Source organism: Paroedura picta, chromosome 8, assembly GCF_049243985.1.
Source record: "Paroedura picta isolate Pp20150507F chromosome 8, Ppicta_v3.0, whole genome shotgun sequence".
Taxonomy (NCBI): domain Eukaryota; kingdom Metazoa; phylum Chordata; class Lepidosauria; order Squamata; family Gekkonidae; genus Paroedura; species Paroedura picta.
The window spans coordinates 86046789-86065181 of NC_135376.1; the positions used below are offsets into that span (position 1 = coordinate 86046789).

The following is an 18393-nucleotide window of genomic DNA, read 5'->3' on the forward strand; positions in this document are numbered from 1 at the left end:
GGAATAGTGAACCATTCAAGGTTGGATTCTCCACATTGTCAGAACTTTCAAAGCAACCCTTTTTCCTAGATATTTGTCACCTGGAGACAGACCTGTTGAAATTCCAAGAGATCACCTGGGGGCTGGGATCCCTAAATCCCTAAAAAATCTCAGCTCCATCCCAAGTTAAACAATGCTGGCAGAACCAAGGAGACATATAGTACCACCCTAATCAGAATTACACCCTCCTAAATCCGTGGCCTTAGAAGGGTGTAACTCTGCTTAAGTTACCATTGCACTGGTACTCATTACTTCTACTCCTCAGAGCTGAATATATATTTAAACTGAATCTCTGTAGATAGAATTTCAGAAACACACACTATCATCTTTGAAGCCTAAGTGTGTGCATGAAATCCAAGTTGAACACATGCAATTATGTACTTACACTGCACAAGAAAAGAATCCAAAGCTTTGATACAGCCAATGGGAACTAAGCAAAGTATTAATGAGCCTTTAAACTTTGTAGAGAAATGAAAAACAGACTCTGGGAGGCTAAGATTTTGACTAAAGGAGCAGCTTCATTGATGGTTTCTTTTTTTCTTTTGCTCATAATCATGCCCCTCAACTCATGTTTCCCCTGTGATTCCAGTTTCATTTAATGTTGAGTTTGTCCTCTGGTATCCCACCTGAATAACAGCAAGGCTTGTTTGGGTAATATAAAATCCCTTTTGAATTAAATTGCTTGGATCCCATGGCAGTGTCCCAACAGAAAACATTTTCATCATCAGGACAAGACTTTTTCACATCCCCCCCTGCTGCTGGTCTCCTTCCAAGTACCAACCCTACTCTCAAGGTGCTAAATAGAGTAGGTACTTGGAGGGGAGACCACCAAGGAAGACCCAGAAGAATAAGGCAATGGCCAACCACTTCTGCTTCTCATTTGTAGAATACATATGTATTCATGAGATCATATTCCTCTTTTCCTTGGCCTGGCCTGTATGTAACATAGATAAGGAATACGGCTTCTTCTCTCCACCCCATCAACCTTTATTATGGCTCTCCCTACTGCAGCCCTTCCACAATTAGCGAAAGGTGTTTCATTAATCAGCAGAAACTCAGCTCATAGAAGGATGATGCATCTTCTTCATCTGAGCAACAATTCAGTTACAAATGCCAAATAGGAAGAATGCATCTGTAGAAAAACAAGGCACTTCAATCAAAAGAATGAATAATGGTAACATGTGGTACTTACTTTGTGTGCAACAAACTCTGAAAAAGATCTTTCTGTGAACAGCTTTTGATGATAGTGGAAGAGGCTGTGTTTCTACTCACCTCCCACTAACCTTTGTCTCAGCAGCTTGGCAAAAGAGATGTCTGGTAGGAGAGATTCCTTTGCTGTATGCACTTCCAGTTATGGTAGGCAACAAGGAGACTTTGGGTGTATGAAGCAGAGTGCCTTTAATTCTCTTACAAATTCTAAGCAGAGCAGCTGCAAGATAGACAGGCAGATAAATTTTGTGTAATGATGTACAAAGTCAAATCACGTTACAAAATAAAGCATACAAATTGCAACTGAAGAAAATTTGATTTATTTACAAGTCTTGCATTCTACATTTTCTGCGCAGGGCCATATTAACTAGCTTGATATTCCTATTGGGAATACAGTAACATTAACTGTAACTTATTTATTTCTTTATTATATTTATATACCGCCCTCCCTGGAGGCCCAGGGCTGTTTACATAAAACGTAAAAGCAATACATGAAACAATAACATATAAATAACCGTAACAATAATACTAATAATACTAATAGCTGATAATTGCAGCAGTGCAAACAATGCAACAGTGCAAACAGGTCCAGAGCGCATTGGTGGAGTTCTGGGAAGGAGGGATGCAGAGGCCCTTCAGACGTTGTTGGTCATGCCTGGTCTCAACTAAATGCCTGGCAGAAAAGATCCTTTTTGCAGGCCCTGCAGAACTGCTTTAGCTCCGTCAGGGTCCTGATCTCCTCCGGGAGCTCATTCCACCAGGTGGAGGCCAGGACAGTGAATGCTCTGGCCCTGGTCGAGGCCAGGCGGATTTCTTTCGGGCCAGGGACCATTAGTCGGTTGGTGGTGGCAGAGCGTAGAGCTCTTTGAGGGGCATAGGCAGGGAGGTGGTCCCTCAGTTACACTGGGCCCTGACTGCAAACTTGAGGTGGGCAGACAGAAGGCAAAAGAATGGGGCCTCCTTTTGCACCTAACATATTTGACCAAGATTCAGGCAAGACCAACGAATGCCCTCCTAGAGCCGGTGAAGGCCCTTCCACTGAAGAGGAGGGAAATTATCCAGATTGTCTAGACCAGTGGTCCTGAACCCCCGGTCTGTGGCCCGGTGTCGGCCCGCAAGAGCTTCGATAGCAGGCCCTGGCTCCCTCTCTCCGCAGCAAGACACCAGGCCGCGGCAGTTTTGCGCATGCGCATCTGCGCAGAGCTGCCATGCATGCGCCTTTGCACCCCCACTGGGAGCACAAACATGCATGCGCGGGAGCCCCACGCATTCATGCATGCATGAAACTGTCACACGTGCAAGTTTGTGCCCTGCCGGGCGCAAATGCACATGTGCAGCAGGTTTGCACAAGCGCACATGCGTGAGGCTGCCACGCATGCACAGGGGCCTGGGTCGCCCTCTCCCCCCACCTTTTGGCAGCGGGCTGCAACCTGAAATAGGTTGCGGACTGCCGGTCTAGACAACTCAATCCTTGATTTGAAAAGTCCATTTGGGATGAGAAACATCTCAAATCATGATGCCAACAGCATCCTTGTGGGAGGATGGCTTCTTCTGGTCAAGGATATCTGGATACAATCTCAAGCAAACCTTCAAAGTAGTCGCCAAAGATTATGCTTTCTTTTCTTGCCTTGTTTCCAGAAGGATTTTTCCAAACAATCTCCAAATAGCCTCTCTCTCTGAAAAGGGTATGATTTTGGAATGAAAATACACTGGCCATGCCTGGAGTCAAAGGATCTTTCCCACTCAAACTGCTGATAACATTGCTCTGGACAAAAAAAAATGAAAATAAAAAATAGAGTCTAGCACAGCATCCGTGGCAATATTTTCTGGACTATAAAATATCAGACATAATAATGGATGCCACTATAGAAGCCTTGATTGCTATCCTCATGGCTTTATGTACTGTCCATACGGTGAAATCCACTTGCTTGTCAAAACTGTCTTGAATTATGCCAGGCCCATCTTCTGATGAGAAACCTGAGGATTGCGGAGCTGTGATGGGAGCCTGTACTAGGGGTACCTGCAAGAGCAGAGGGGGGGGGAGGGTGTATAATTTCTTAAAGTAACTCAGGCATTGCCTGTTTGCTCAGTGGTTTAACCCATTCAAATTTTAATGGTTTTTCAAAATATTTATGAAGGGGACCATTCTTTCTGTGGGTTCTGATCTGAGGAAAAAGAAGGATCCTTGACTTCCTTCTCTGGGGGTTGTTGGAATTCTAATGCAGTGAGGGCTTTGAGAAGTAAGTACTGATAATCCTCAGCCTTAAAGAATCCATTTGGTTGGTCTGGTATCTCTACATTCCCCTTATTTTGCTCATCAGAAAGAAACTTTCCCTCTTCCTGTCCTCTGAGTTGGAGGGAGTGCCTGAATCTCAGCCTTGATTGGCCAGGTATGAAGACCCCAACATCTGTGATCCCTAGATCTTCATTTCTTAGGTCTTTCTTTGCCCCAAGAGGAAAAGGGGAAGAAGAAGAGGAGTGGAATCTGGATCTCCTATGCTCTCTGGTAGGATTATGATTAGGCTCTGGCAAATATTCCCAAACTCCTCCTACATAGTTTGCTTAATAAAAGACATAAGATCCAGAAAAATGATATAGCCCAGGGGCTCTGGACTTGCTTCTGTAACTAGAATCCAGCTGCAGGGCATTAGGGCCTCTTATGTAGACTTAGTCCATAAGGAGCTCTATCTCCTTATGGATGGCTGCCCGGACTCTTCCCCAGAACCGTTTGCCAGATTTTTGGAAATGGTGACATAATGGTTCAAGCAGAGTCGTCTGACTCAACCCCTCAACCCGGAGGTCTTGTGGCTGGGAAGTAGGGGGCAGGACCAGGAAGCGTGCTTACCCACCCTGTCAGGGGTGCAACTTACCATCGCATCCCAGGCCAGGAATTTGGGTGTGACCACTGATGCCTCCCTGACTATGGAGGCACAGGTCAAGAAAGTAGCCGGCCAGGCATTTTTCCATCTCTGCCAAGCCAGACTACTAGCGCCCTACCTGTCCCCCGAACACTTGGCCAATGTGATCCATGCAACAGTCACCTCTGTAATTCGCTCTACGCGGGCCTACCCTTGTCCTTGATCCGGAAACTTCAGCTAGTACAAAATGCAGCTGCTGGGGTCCTCACTGGTACACCTTGGAGGACCCATATCCAGCCTGTACTGAGGCAGCTGCATTGGATGCCAATTGCTGCCCAGATCCGGTTCAAAGTTTTGGTTTTAACCTTCAAGGCTTTACGCTGGCTGGGACCCACATACCTGAGGGACCACCTATTGCCCTAAGACCCCCACAGGGCCCTGCGCTCTGCAGGTGAGAATCTACTGGTCCTTCCTGGCCCTAGGGAAGCGGGACTAGCCTCAACCAGGGCCGGGGCCTTTTCGGTCCTGGCCCCCACCTGGTGAAATGAGCTCCCAGGTGAGCTGCGGGCCCTGCGGGATCATTCAGCGTTCCACAGGGCCTGCAAAATGGTGCTCTTCCGCCAGGTCCATGGTTGAGGCTGGGGTCGGCGAGGTGCATCAACGGCTCCCCTTTGGGCTTCTTGAACATCGTTGACCTACTTCTTTACCTCCCCGTAGCAATGAGGGTAGGAAGGGGATTTTTTGCTTCCGCCATGTTGTGATGGATTTTAAGTCTTTTAATGGGAGTTTTAATGCTGTTTTAAGGCATTGTGACCCGCCACAAGCTGCTTAGGGAGTGGCGGTAAATAAATTGACAACAACAACAACAACAACAACAATAATAATAGTCATTTTATGGGAAGATTGTATCATGCTCCACTTGAATGCCTGGTTGGAACTCGGTGGAGACTTCCACAGCCTCTCTAGGCATTTTCTACAGGGGGAAGTTCTCCTGGAAAGGGACTCCCACAGAGCAGGTTGACTCAAAATGGCTGCCATCGTAAACTTTGTGGCTCAATCTTGCTACTGGTCTAAATGCGCTTGCAGCAAGAAGGTAGACGATTTCTGCACTGGGAACTTCACAGCCCTGGCTCCCATGTGGGAGCACAAATCCAGGTCAGACAAGATGCACTGGGCCAAATGCTCCCCTGTGGGGGAGCATGAAGAGGTGGGGAAAGCTGCCCCATCTCAACCTGCCCAGACTGCAGCCTGGCACAAATCCTCCAGTACAGAAACAGTCTTGGTGTGCTTTCCCCCCATGCACCATGGGGTTGGCTGTGACTGCATGTGGGGACTGTACTCTCTTTGGCACCTTGTGACAGAGAGGCCTTGCCCATGAGGCAGGAGTCCATCTCCCCTGCCAATAAGAAACCATTATTCTCTTGCAGGCATAATATTCCTTAAGCAGCTACCACAAACTTTCCTGCACCCAGAAGCTAAATAGACTGTGAGGTGTCTGCAGGACTCTTTTATTTATTTATTTATTTTGGCTGTCCACACTTCCAGTATCCATAGAGGGAGTGAAAGAAAGACAGGGAAGGAAGGGTAGAGGGCAAAGCAGAATCAATGGGAGGAAAGATGAGGAAGAGAAACAGAAAGCAGATGAGAGAGAGCAGAACCAAGGCTGCAGACAGGAAGGTGAAAATTAGTTTATGCCTTTATTGATTTAATAATGGGAATCACCTGATCAAGATGTCATCCACCACAAAAGGAAAAGTCTGGATTTTCCTGGTCTTGCTCACAGTCATTTTCCCTGCCCCTTCATCAGCCATTTCCCTCCTCTATTGCCAAGGAGAGTACTTAAATGTCTTTTGGCAGATATGCCATAGTTACAATATGTGTATTTGGTTCTCTGAATCTCTTGAATTCTGTGATCTCACTCATATTTTGTCCCTCTCTTAGACCGTTTATGCACTAGGAACTTCACTGCCCCAGCTCTCCTGCAGGAACACAAATCAGGGACAGATGAGGTGCACCAGGCCAAATGCTTCCCCATGTGGGTGCGGGAACAGGTGTGGCAACCTGCCATGACTAAAACTTTAGCCTGCAGCCTGGCATGAAACCTCCAGTGCATAAACGGTCTTAGCCTCACCTCCCTCACAGAGTGCCTTTTGTGGGGAGAGGAAAGTGAAGATGATTGCAAGCCGCTTTGAGACTCCTTCAGGTAAAGAAAAACAGAATATGAGATCCTCCTCCTCCTGTCTGTGGGCCCCCAGGGGTCCATGGGAGCTCCAGAGGGGGTCTGTAGCCTTTCCACTTCTGCCCTACTGGACTTAGCCACAAGCTTGAGAATTGGTCACTTCCATTGCTCCCCCTCTCCTCCTCCCAATCATGTGTGCTTTCTCTCATGGTTTCTGCACCTGGGAGGGGGTGGAGCTTGCATGCCTACTCCCACCTTAAGCCATATCCTGTCTCCCAGTCTCCTCAGTCCTCCTCAGGCCTGCCTGTTAACACGAGTAGTGATGAAAACATCTTTAAAACTATACCGAACTAACAACACATAGGACCAAACGCGTTTCGACCCTTCTGGGTCTTCCTCAGTGGTCAAAATTATAATAATACACTATATAGCACTCTCTATAATGTGTAGCTGAATGGTTGAGTGGGGACTGTAACTTATGGCTCGAAACGCGTTTGGTCCTATGCGTTGTTAGTTCGGTATAGTTTTTAAGATGTTTTTATTCTGTTTTTAACTGTGCACTATAATAAATAATTAACAAGTTTTACATTATTTTTTTTATTGTTCAGCTCAACTTTTGAGTTCCTACTTGTTAAGGTTGGGTTTTGTTCCTTTTTTGGTTTAACACGGGTAGTGATGTCATTTCTGGTTATGTGTCACTTCTGTGGGTGTGGCAGGGAGATATGGCCAGATGACATCACTTCTGGGGCTCCTTGATGTCTGGAAAATTATTGCAGGGACTCCTCCATGGTCAAAAAGTAGAAAAAGGCTGCTCTGGTGATTTATATGGCCATTTATCTGGCTGGCTTTAAGTTTTGGCTGTTTTATTAGATGAACATTCTTGGATGCTTTTTTTATTATGTTATAGGCCACTCCGAGTGTTTTTTGAAAGCACCTTACAAACCTTACAAAAATTAAAGTACATTCTTCTAATTATTAATAAATACATGCAGATGGAATAATCTTTCAGCTCACAAATCCACTTAATCACACGCAGGCAGTTTCTATGTATATATTTTGCTCTGCTTTGGCTTCCCTTCAGCGGGGTTGTCTTCAATTCCTGATTGATTAAACAAGCCCTCTGGTGGTTGGGAAGAATGGTGGCTCAGAAGGGCTGAACCAAGGAAAGCACGGGAAAGCTGCCCTATGGATGTTCCAGTTAGTAACCAGAAGGCCCTGAATTTGCAGCCGCAACAAGATCGACATTAAGAAATTGCCTTCGTGGGAAGTGGCCTTAATAAGGCTTTTTAGAATGGCATTCTAATATTGCAAACCTAAGCTGAGATACCTTTCTTAAGCCTGCTGACTTTAGTGGCTTTAGACGGGAACAGCTGTGTATAGGATTGCACTGAAAAGCAACTAGTTTTATAATATATAATAGCAGGGCAGAACTAAAGATGATAAGAAACATGAGACTGCTTCCAAGAACAGCAGACCCCTGTCAGTAAACTGACTTCCAGGATGGCAATCCAACTTGCATTTGGATCGAGATTTTACCCGCTGTTCAAGTCCCAGTGTGAAGGTCTACTTGTAAGAGTTGGGGAAGGCTATAACAATAATGAACTCCTTGAAACCATCGAATGACTCATTTATAGTCTAACATCTCTCTTAGATCTGACAAACTGGGAGTTTTTCTGGCTTGGGGAGGGTCGGGAAATGGGGTTGATACTCATCTGTGGTCCCTAAGATGAAGGTCCTAACTGCACATGCTGTTTTCTTGACTGATGAATGTGTAACATCTAATGAACCCCCCTTTAAAAAACACCCCCTCCCTCCCATGATAACACCTTAATCTGGAAATAAACCTACCGAAAGCGACGGCATTAGAAATAATAGCTAGACTTGATGTTGCTGTCAGTTATTATTTTAAATGGTTTTATTATTTCTTTATTCTTATATTTATATACCACCACTCTCAAATGTTTAAAATGTTAGTAATTATTTTAACTTATATTACTGTTCTGTTTTCATGTTGTACACCACCCTGAGCTGGCTTGCTGGGAGGGTGGTATATACACTGAATAAATAACAATAATAATAATTTATCCTCCTCCATTATACTTTGTGCTCCAAATTACCCAGTGTCCTGGCACCATTGTATTTTCTCTCAGCCCCACCCCCCTGCTCAGGAGTGGACTGGGAAGTGAAAATGGTTGTGGAGTAAGCCAAACTGAGAACTCCCTGTGGTGTTACAGGTTGGAATGAGTGACTTTGCATGCCAGGACACTTGGGGGAATGGTTACTACATCATTCAAAGTGTGTATAGGTTCTATGTCTTTGAATAGGATGCCTCTCTTTGTCTTTACCTGGGAACTGCCCTCTGACCCCTCCTCTGTCACTTTGCCCTCTCACTGTTCACGTGCCCTTCCATTGGGTCACATGTCTCAGCAGGTCTCTCCTGTAGATACAATGCCCTCATACTCCCACACACATGATACCAAAGCTGGCCATTTGTGCTAGGGGAAATACTCTTTAGATTGGGCTTCTTTCTCTTATTTTGACTGCAACCTAAATGTGAACTGGATGTACTTGAATAAATGTAAATTTACCTTTTTTGCAATATACTTCTTGGAAGATTTATTTTCTGAACTCAGTGTCACGTTTCTATGACTGGGCAAGCTCTGCTATATTAACCAAGTAGCCCAATGCTACAAGCCAGCACTGTAGGGGTCACTCTGCTCAGTAGTGTAAATAATGAGTATTAACCCACCTATTGCTTCCTCCTGGAAACTGGTGGCGGTGTGGGAAAAGACAATTAGTGAACTGACACCAGTTACCGTTACTGATGAAGGGTCTGAGCCAAGTGGCCCCTGGGGATCTGGCAGGGTTGGTAGAGCTTGGTTATGCTTGCTTCTGACCACCAACAGCCCTCCACGGCAGTGGCCCACCAAGAACTGTCCCCTGTATGTTCAATGGCCAATCTGCTCCTGCTTTTGCTATCCATGATACAGAACTGGGGCTGGGTGGGTAAACACACAGAGTACTACTGATAGCAGGAGTGAAGGCTAAGATAAAGGATGCAGCAAGGGGTAAGTTGATACAGAGCTACCATTTTTTGGCAGCATCTTCATGTTTCTTAATTTCGGTGGGGAGGGTTGCTATGTGAAATCATGTGCTGTTAGACACTTTTTTTCAAATTAAAAAGTGCATACATTTATTTTCATTTGAGGCACAGAGAAGCATGCATCAAACATTTGCTATTCCACCTAAACAACAACAGAAAGATCCATTAACTCTGACAATGTTTTGGGTACATGTCTTGTTCCAAAAGGCAGGAAGATATAGTATGAACTATCAAGGCATTGTGAGAGCTAACCATATCCTTCATATTTTTCAAGATTATTAATATTAACTCCCTTTCAGCAAATTAAGCATCAGATTTAACTAAGGTTAAAATATCTGCTGATACAATATATAGAAAACTGTAAATGTATATTAATGAAGCTTGGCACCATGGGCGTCGCTGTCTCCCCCCTAGTGATCATTCATAGAGCCATGCCAAACATATATCAAGCTTGTGGCTTCTTTTTCACCCAGATTTCTGACATTTCATTAATAAGGGTACTTGATTAATGGCTGCAATAATATACGTGGCATATGATATGATATGTTCACATTAAATTTTAATCAAAAATTACTAAATTCAGAAAACATTAACTAAATCATGACTGATGAGGCAATATTGCCACACTGTTATATTGATGGTTCGAGGTTAAAATGCGCTAGTGAGAGTTATGAATGGAGTAAAAGCAGTTCTTGGGAAGCAATGGATTCAGATTCAGCTACCTGGTTCCCTTTATAACCCAGAGCTAGTTGGCCGATGTACCTGAAATGCTTTCCCCTAAACAAATAGCTATGGCAGAGGTTTTTCATTTCATATTTCTTGTTCTCAAACTGAGGGGCAACATTCGTTGCTATGACTTCAGTAGAAGGTGGATATTTTATTTTATCCCTTTATTCTGCTTAGCTGGTACAATCTGCAATCTGGTGATGGTCATACTGCTATCACTATTTACATATTGGCATGACAAAACACAATATTTTAGCTTGATTATTGGTGCTTCTGCATGGTTCTTTTAACGTTTTATTGCATTGTTCTCACTTTGTGAATGACTTCAGATGGCTGTTTGGTGAGTTAATAATACATTTTCTAGATAAACACACAGAGGAGTTAATGGAATGGCAATGCACAGTTTAACAAGGGAGGGAACGATGCTCTAGGTAGGGGAGGGGATGCAGGGAACAGATACATTTGTAAGGGTAACTTTCCATTTGCTAACAGATTAGTATATGCACCAACCCCTGGTCATGGTTTATTAAAATACAGGAATGATTAGATTTCAGGATTTGCCCCCCCCCCCCGAATCATTGGGCTGCCCTAAAAAAATATTCAGATGCAGTCTCCAGTCTTTCATATGACATCATTCTCCCCCCATTTTATCCTGTCAACAGGATGAGGCAGTTTACCCTGAGTGTCAGTGACTGGCCCCATACATCTAGAGAGCTTCCATGAGAGACTGAGAATTCTGGGCATCCCAGATGCCATAGTCCAACATTGTGGTTCTGAGGAGCCACTGCCAAGCAGAGTGGACAATACACCAGAGGGAGATACACCAATGATCTTACTCAGTATAAGACAGTTTTAGAAGTTCAAACCATGAAAGAGGCATTTAGAGAGAAGCTAACATTGTAAGGTCCAATCTACGTGGCAACAATTAACAAAACAATTTATTGTTGTTGGATTTATATGACCACCCTACACGGCATAGCCAGCTTGGAGCTGTTTACAATCCAGAACAAACAATTAACAGTAGAACAGCAAAATCAATATAAAGACATAAATCAACCATCCAGTTTATATCTGTTGTTAAATCTGGCATCCTGCCTGGTAATCACTTTTCACATTCAAGGGGCCGTATTTATATAGAGCGGGGGTCCAGTACATTTTAATCCTCATTGGCTCCAAACGCCTGGTGGAAGAGATCCGCCTTGCAGGCCCTGCAGAACTGAGTTAGCTTCAACATTGCCCTCTGATCTTCTGGGAGCTCATTGCACCAGGTAGGGGCCAGAACAGAAAGGGCCCTGGTCCTGATTGAGGACAGATGTACCTTTCTAGAGCCAGGGATCACCAGCCTGTTGGAACTGGCAGAACGGAGTGCTCTTCAGGGGGCATAGTCAATCAGGTGGTCCCTCAGATATGCCAGACCCAAACTGCAAATGGCCTTAAAGGTTAAAGGTATGACATCCAGAATTCAAAACCTATTTCCTATAGCAAAAGAACTGTGAAAACGAACAGGGATCCTTTATTATCATTATCAATAATAATAAAAATAATAGGTTTTTCAGACCCTCAACAAACAAAATGTTTAGGATCATTTTGGGGGAAGCCTTCTATGAAGACAGTTTTATGTGGGCAGTTATTATCATATTATTATATTTTGTTGGTTTTTTAGGTGATACTGGACTCTTTTGGGAATCCATGACAATTGAAAATCAGTACAAATCTGTGGTATAGATACACCCAAATAAACATCTGAAGATAACAATGATCCCTCTTTATGAACTTCCTAAGCTATTCTTTTCTTACAGAGTATTCTTCACTCCCAAACTACCATCTCCACTCAAAAGAAACATTCAGATATTTGCATGCATCCCTTACAGAGCTGGAATCTGAACTGCGATCTCTCCTGAATGTTGTCAAACTACTGCTGGACTTAGCAGCCAGAGAGCTGCTGCTCTGTGGCAGGAAAAGATGCTTAGGCCCATTAGCACATAAGGAAATCCCTTTTGTTTCCGAAGTGCTTCTTCAAAGAAAAAGGCATCCCCGTTTTCTCTTTGAGGAAGGCACTGTGTGGGAAGCTCTGTGGGCTTTCTGACAATGCTGCAACTGACGAGCTTGACTTCAGCTGGTGCTCAACAGAAAATGCTCAGTCCAGGCAAAATTCAAAGGCACAATGAGTAAATAAAGAAGTAGTCAACACTGGGCAAAGTGTGGGCTGAGGAATTCCGCCTCTTAAGGAGACAACAGTCAGACGAAGCTGGCTCATCATGTATGTCAAAAGATGCTTTCGACAGGTAAAATGGCAATTAAACACTCTCCTCCTACACTAAAATTCCCTAATGACAACTGGGGGGGGGGGATGCAGGAAGCTCCCAGATGACAGGGACCTCTGGACAATTTCTAGGTCTTAACAGTTCAATTTGAGAGAAATTTTGATTTTTTAAAAAATGGACATTGTAAACTTTCAATAGAAGTAATCTAAAATGAACAATATTTTTGCTTAACTGAAATATTTTTTCTAAAACTGCAAATTCGAGAACTTTAGATGATTAGTGATTTGCTTTTGAATGGATTAACTGAATTTAAATACATCTGCATATTACCCCAACCTAATATAGGTGCTTCTTGAGATACTGAAAGAAGTATAACAAATGAAAACATTAAAGCTTTCATTCCTAAGAACATAAACAGCCCTTCTGGACCAGATCAGTAATCCATCTAGTCCAGCATCCTCTCTCGCACAGTGGCCAACTAGTTCCTCTCCAGGCCCAACAACAGGGCACAGAGTTAAGACCTTCTGCTAATATTGTCTCCTGGCATTGGTATTCTGAGGTTGACTACCTCTGAGCATGGAGGTTTCCTTTAATCACAATGAATGACAAAGGAAAGGGGGAAAACGTAACCCAAAATGAATTGAATTAAGAACCAAAAGGTTAAGGAAATCAGACTATAAGGGCCTAATAGTTCTGTGTACAAACTGGAAGAATATATATTACCCAATATACAAAAATATGCATGTATTTGCTAGAATCTAAGGATGGATATAAAATGGTTTTTGGAGACATGGAATTTTAGATACAAGGATAGGCCTAGAAATCCTAAATGTGGGAAATTACCTAAAAACGTTTGGAAATGCTGAGATTAGAAGACACCTGGAGGATCAAACATCCAAAAGATAGAGATTTCACATTTTTCCCCTGAAAGCCATCAAGCATATTCAAGAAGTGTACATAACATTACAATATAAAGAAGGCAATGGTGCAATACTACCAGTCATACAGGCCTATCTTTTTATCAAATGTAGATAGACTACAAAATCTTTGCCATAATAATGGCGGGAAATTAAGAAAAGTGTAAGCTGCCTTGTGCAGGTATCTGAAACAGTGGCCTAGAAATATTACCAACAAAATGGCTTACAGTTGTCTTCCCTTTCCTCTCCCCACAACAGACACCCTGTGAGGGAGGTGAAGCTGAGAGAGCCCTGATATTACTGCTCAGTCAGAACAGCTTTATCATTGCTGTGGAGAGCCCAAGGTCACCCAGTTGGCTGCATGTGAGGGAGCACAGAATCAAACCCGGCTCGCCAGATTAGAAGTCTGCACTTCTAACCCCTACACTACACTAACTTCAGCGTTAGTAACCATTTATTGATTTTATGAAACAAAAATATAATATTGACCTTAATGGGTTTGGGTATTTTTCTGTGATTTAATTTTTTTTAAACCACTTCAGATCTATTGTATCTTCTACTACCTGCGTGACACAGAAGGAGAAAAAGCTCAGCTGCTGAATTTCTAGAAAATATGTCCCAATTAATACAGCAATTTTTAATCAACTAGACCATTTTGTCTAATTCAAACCAAGCTCTATACAATCATGACTCAGTACATTTTAGGATTGCAATAACAAGGCCGTCCATATTTTCCACTAACCAAAATCTGTAGATAAGCTAGCAAACAACAGAAAAGAGCTAATAAAGCCGAAAGAAATGTAAGCAGCGTGATAGTATGCAATTTGACTGCCATTGTATCCAACAAGCCTGCCTACATAGAATTTAAGTACATCATCAGTCTCCAGCTGGATTAGTGACTACATCTTGGCCTTGGATCATTAAAGTATACCACTTAATTGCTACAGTGGATCAGATACCAAGCACTAAAATATAGAGCAGTATGAGTAAAATGCAGCTCTGTCCTTCAGCGAATGCATTTTTTCAAACGTTTCGGCAGCTGAAGAACATCAGCAGGGTCCACGTCTGTAAGAAAACTGAAAGTGCAGAGCCCAAGTTTATTTCAAGCTATATGTTTAGGCTACAGAAAGATAATATTGTAATTACTTGGAAAAAGCTTGTCACATTTGGAGTTGGCAAGCAGGAGGTTTTGGAGAAAGGCGAGGTAGTAAACGGGCTTTGAAATGCTTCTCCTTCAAAGCACTGAAGCCATATTATCCAGTATAGAAAAGAATTCTTGTAGAAACTAATAATTTAATAGATTTTCAACATGAAACAAGAATTTGATTAGGTTGCAGAAATCTTTAAAAACTCAAGTTATTGCTATAAAACCAAGAGTTTAAAACCCAAACACACTAAAACTGAAATCTGGGTCTAAAATCTGAATCTCCTTCTGCCCAAGCAGGATAAAATGCTATTTGCAACCTCTCAAGCCACAAGTTTCAAGGTTGTGAATACACAGCTCCAAGATGTTTTCTATATGTTCCTTATATTTATATTTTTAGCCAAGGAGAGTGCTCTTTTTTTCACCTGACAGTTCCCTCCAAATTATAAAAGACACATGGCAGGTGGCTGTGCTTTGGCCTAGCTCCCTTGGAACAGCTCAGAACAGAACAAAAGCAGATTTGGAGAAGAAAAGGGAAGGAATGATGGTGTGACATGGGTTCCAAAATTAAATTGGAGTAAGGGTTCGCAAACTGGTAACTAGAAAAAGGTGTTCTTCCATTTCAGCAGAAAACGGCATATCTGGTTGAAGGTTATACTCTATTCTATTCTACTTCACAGGATTGTTGGGAGGATAAAACAGAGGAGAGGAGAATGAGGGACACTACTTTGGGCCCCCACAGGAAAGAAAGGAGGAGTATAAATGAAGTCAAGAAAAACTTTAAAAGGAAGCTCTGATTCCAGAAAACTGCCCAAGAAGGCTGAACAAGATACTACATGGAGACAAATTAACAGTTTCCTATCTGGGAAAAAAGCATCACTGTCTTAGAAGCTGCAAATCAAGAGAGAAGAGCTATAGGAAATAGTGGGATGTTTTTTCCTCTTTGTCTGTTCAAAATGGCCTTTTCTGAAGCAGAGACAGTATAGTGCAATGGTTAGAGTACCAGAATAGGATGTGGAAGACCCAGGTTCAAATCCCTACTCTGCCATGGAAAACTAGGGTCAATCATAATTTTTCGGCTTAATCTATCTTTCACAGGGTTGTTGTGAAGACAACAAGAGAGGGAGGGGAAATGATGTAAGTTGCTTTGAGTCACCACTGCAAGGTAAACAAGTATAAATATATAAAGAAAGAAATCATATAAAGAGAAAGATACAAGTAGGGCTCAATAGCCTTTTTAAGTGTAGGGTTAAAAATATCTTACAAAATGGAACTGTTGAACTTTGTTGGCCTAAAGGTGCCACTGGTTTAAGGTGACCAGATTGTCCCACTTTTTGAGGGACATCTGGGGGCACCTGGCAAATTGTACTTATGTTGAAATTAAAAAAAAATATATTACAATATTATTTTTGTGTTCTGTGTGTTCTATGAAAATGTTTGTTTCTCTATATAGACCAAATTTTAATCAAGAACCCTCCCCCCCCCCCCAGTCAAGGGTGTCCCACTTTACCAATGTTAAAATCTGGTCACCTTACACTGGTTGCAAACATTGTTCTTTATCTATGCTGTCACATACTAAATGAAGCCAGTCATTTGAAATGCAGAAGTTTATTGTCAGGTACAACAGTTCTTGAAAAAAGAATTTTTTTTTAATGTGGTTTCTAAGTAACAAACAATATTGGCTTCCAGGATTTTTGTCCCATTGCAGGCAAGGGATAGAGCAGCAGATAAAGGAATGAGAAACAAGCAATATTAACTCACTGTAAAATAAAACTCCATAATTTTGTACCTGAGAATGATGAACTTCTTGCCACTGAAAGCCATGGTGATGGAGTGATTAATCAAGATCAGCTTTGCCTCAAGCTAATAAAATAAAAGGAACATGTGTTAAGAAGGAACTAATCAGATTTAAGGCACGCCCAAAAGTGGATATACTTCATTTGCCATGGGGTCATTAACATTTGAAAATAATTGGCTTTAATTTTGTTTAGTCCCAGCAACAGCAATTTAGGGGCAGGAGCACTGGTTTAACTCATCTGGATTGTGAAATTTTAAAGCCTGGAACCTTTTCACTCAATAGTAATACAGCATGCAGTTAAGGCATGGAGTCTATGAAACCCTTTCCTCTTTAAAGAATACTGATCACTGAAGACACCTAGAGGATAAGATTATCAACTACAAGAGCTGAAATATATTAGTGATGGTTACCAATTTCACTTCTCCATTCAGAACAGAGGGGCTTGTCTCTCACATGCCCATAGAAATAAGATATACTAATGTATAAATCCAGAGACCAACTGTTAATTCTGTGATGTAGAGATTAGTGCTGGACAAGGTAAGATCTGGGAGACCCAGGTTTAAATCCCCAATCTGCCATAGAAATTTACTGAGTAACTCTGTGCCGATCATGCCCTAAACCTAATCTATTTCACAGCATTGTTGTAAAGACAAAATGGAATAGAACAAAGTAAGCTGCTTTGTATTCCCGTTGGGGAGATAGGTAGTATACAAATGAAGTAACAAAAATAGGACAATACATTGTGGGAGTTTAATTTCCTAGCTCTAAATGTTATCCTTCTGCTTTATACAAATTCTGTCGTGCTATGCTAATATATTTGTATGTCATTTTAAAATATGTTTTCTCTCTTTCAGCAATACGTTCACATCATTAGAGTGTATTTAATGAAAACGAACATTTATGGTAAGGAGGGAAGGCAGCATTGTAGAGACCAATTGCAGAAGCTAAGCAGTACTCGGGTGAGAGATCTCTACCAAAGACTCTGCAGAAGAAGGCAAGGACCTCTACTTAATCACTTGCAATGAAAGCCCCTTGCTGGGGTCACTATTAATCTGCTGCAACTTGATGGTACTTTATACACATACTATTTGTAAAGTCTGTTGCACCCTTAAAGGCAATGAGTGCTAGCCAGTGGTTGGTGTAGCTCTTGCCAGGGGAAACTTATACCCACAAACAATCATGTCATGACAAACCGCTCACCCCCAGACTGTAAAGATCAGCTTTGTGCTTTGGAGAGTGGACCACAAGGCATCACACTTTTGTGAGGCCTCACTTCCAAACTGCAAGGAATACCTGGGGGTAGCCAACCCAGGGGGAATCTTGATATCTCCTATAATTAGAGCTCATCTGTAGATCAGCTCCCCATGGAAAAAATGGTTGCTTTAGACTTTTTAGACTTGGTTCTTCTTCCCTCACAACCCTAGAGATTAACATTTGTCCCTCCTCTGCTCAAGCGACAGTGGAGCTGCCCATTCAAAGGCAAATGAGAAGCGATTTTTTACTTCATCTACACCCACCAGACAATGTTCTGTCGATGTGCTTTTGCAGTTGGATTTTCCTGTGTCAAACCAGAAACTCTACTTCTAAAGTGCGTTGGGACTGCATTATCTGGCGTGTGTGGAGTGACTTGACCAGCTTTTTTTGGCCAGTTTAGTTCCCTCTGAACACACGGTCCTTTCATTTCATGAGGTGGCCCTTTTTTCCTTCATTCGCGAAAGGCACAAAAGTATTCGCTGCATCTGAAGAAACGAGCTACAGCTTCTGAAAAGCATGAGCCTGGCCGCCCACTTTCGTAACCCTTGCAAGGGCCGCTCTAACTTCGGCCAGTTCTCCCGTCACGCTCGGACTCCCCTGGCCGGACCAGGCACGAGCGTTGCGTGTGTGGGGAGAATATTTGCGCCCGCCACGAAAATGACAGTTAAGAATTTCGATGACAGTTAAGAATTAAGAATCTCGCCGCGAGACAGCCCCGCCCACTCCAACACGTCAGCCCCGCCTCCCTAAACACCCGGCGCTCAGCAAGGAAGCGTAGCAGACAGGGTGAGGATTGGCCCTTTAATTCACAACTAAGAAAAGGGCGGGGCCCCAGAAGAGACTGACAAGCCAGGCTCCCCATTCAGAAGGCGCTCGAGGAAGAGCAACGGCTTTTCCTCGCG

General features: G+C 42.8%; 1 long non-coding RNA gene across 1 annotated transcript in view; it reads right to left on the reverse strand.

The window, feature by feature from the left end:
• Positions 1 to 18357, reverse strand: part of LOC143843918 (uncharacterized) — a 243126-nt gene extending 224769 nt beyond the window's left edge. Inside the window, exons 1-3 of the long non-coding RNA XR_013233739.1 lie at positions 17755 to 18357; positions 16229 to 16302; positions 1312 to 1468 (exon numbers count right to left, since the gene is read on the reverse strand). This is a non-coding gene — a long non-coding RNA (uncharacterized LOC143843918). The remainder of the gene's footprint in view (positions 1 to 1311; positions 1469 to 16228; positions 16303 to 17754) is intronic.
• Between the last annotated feature and the right edge of the window lie 36 nt (positions 18358 to 18393).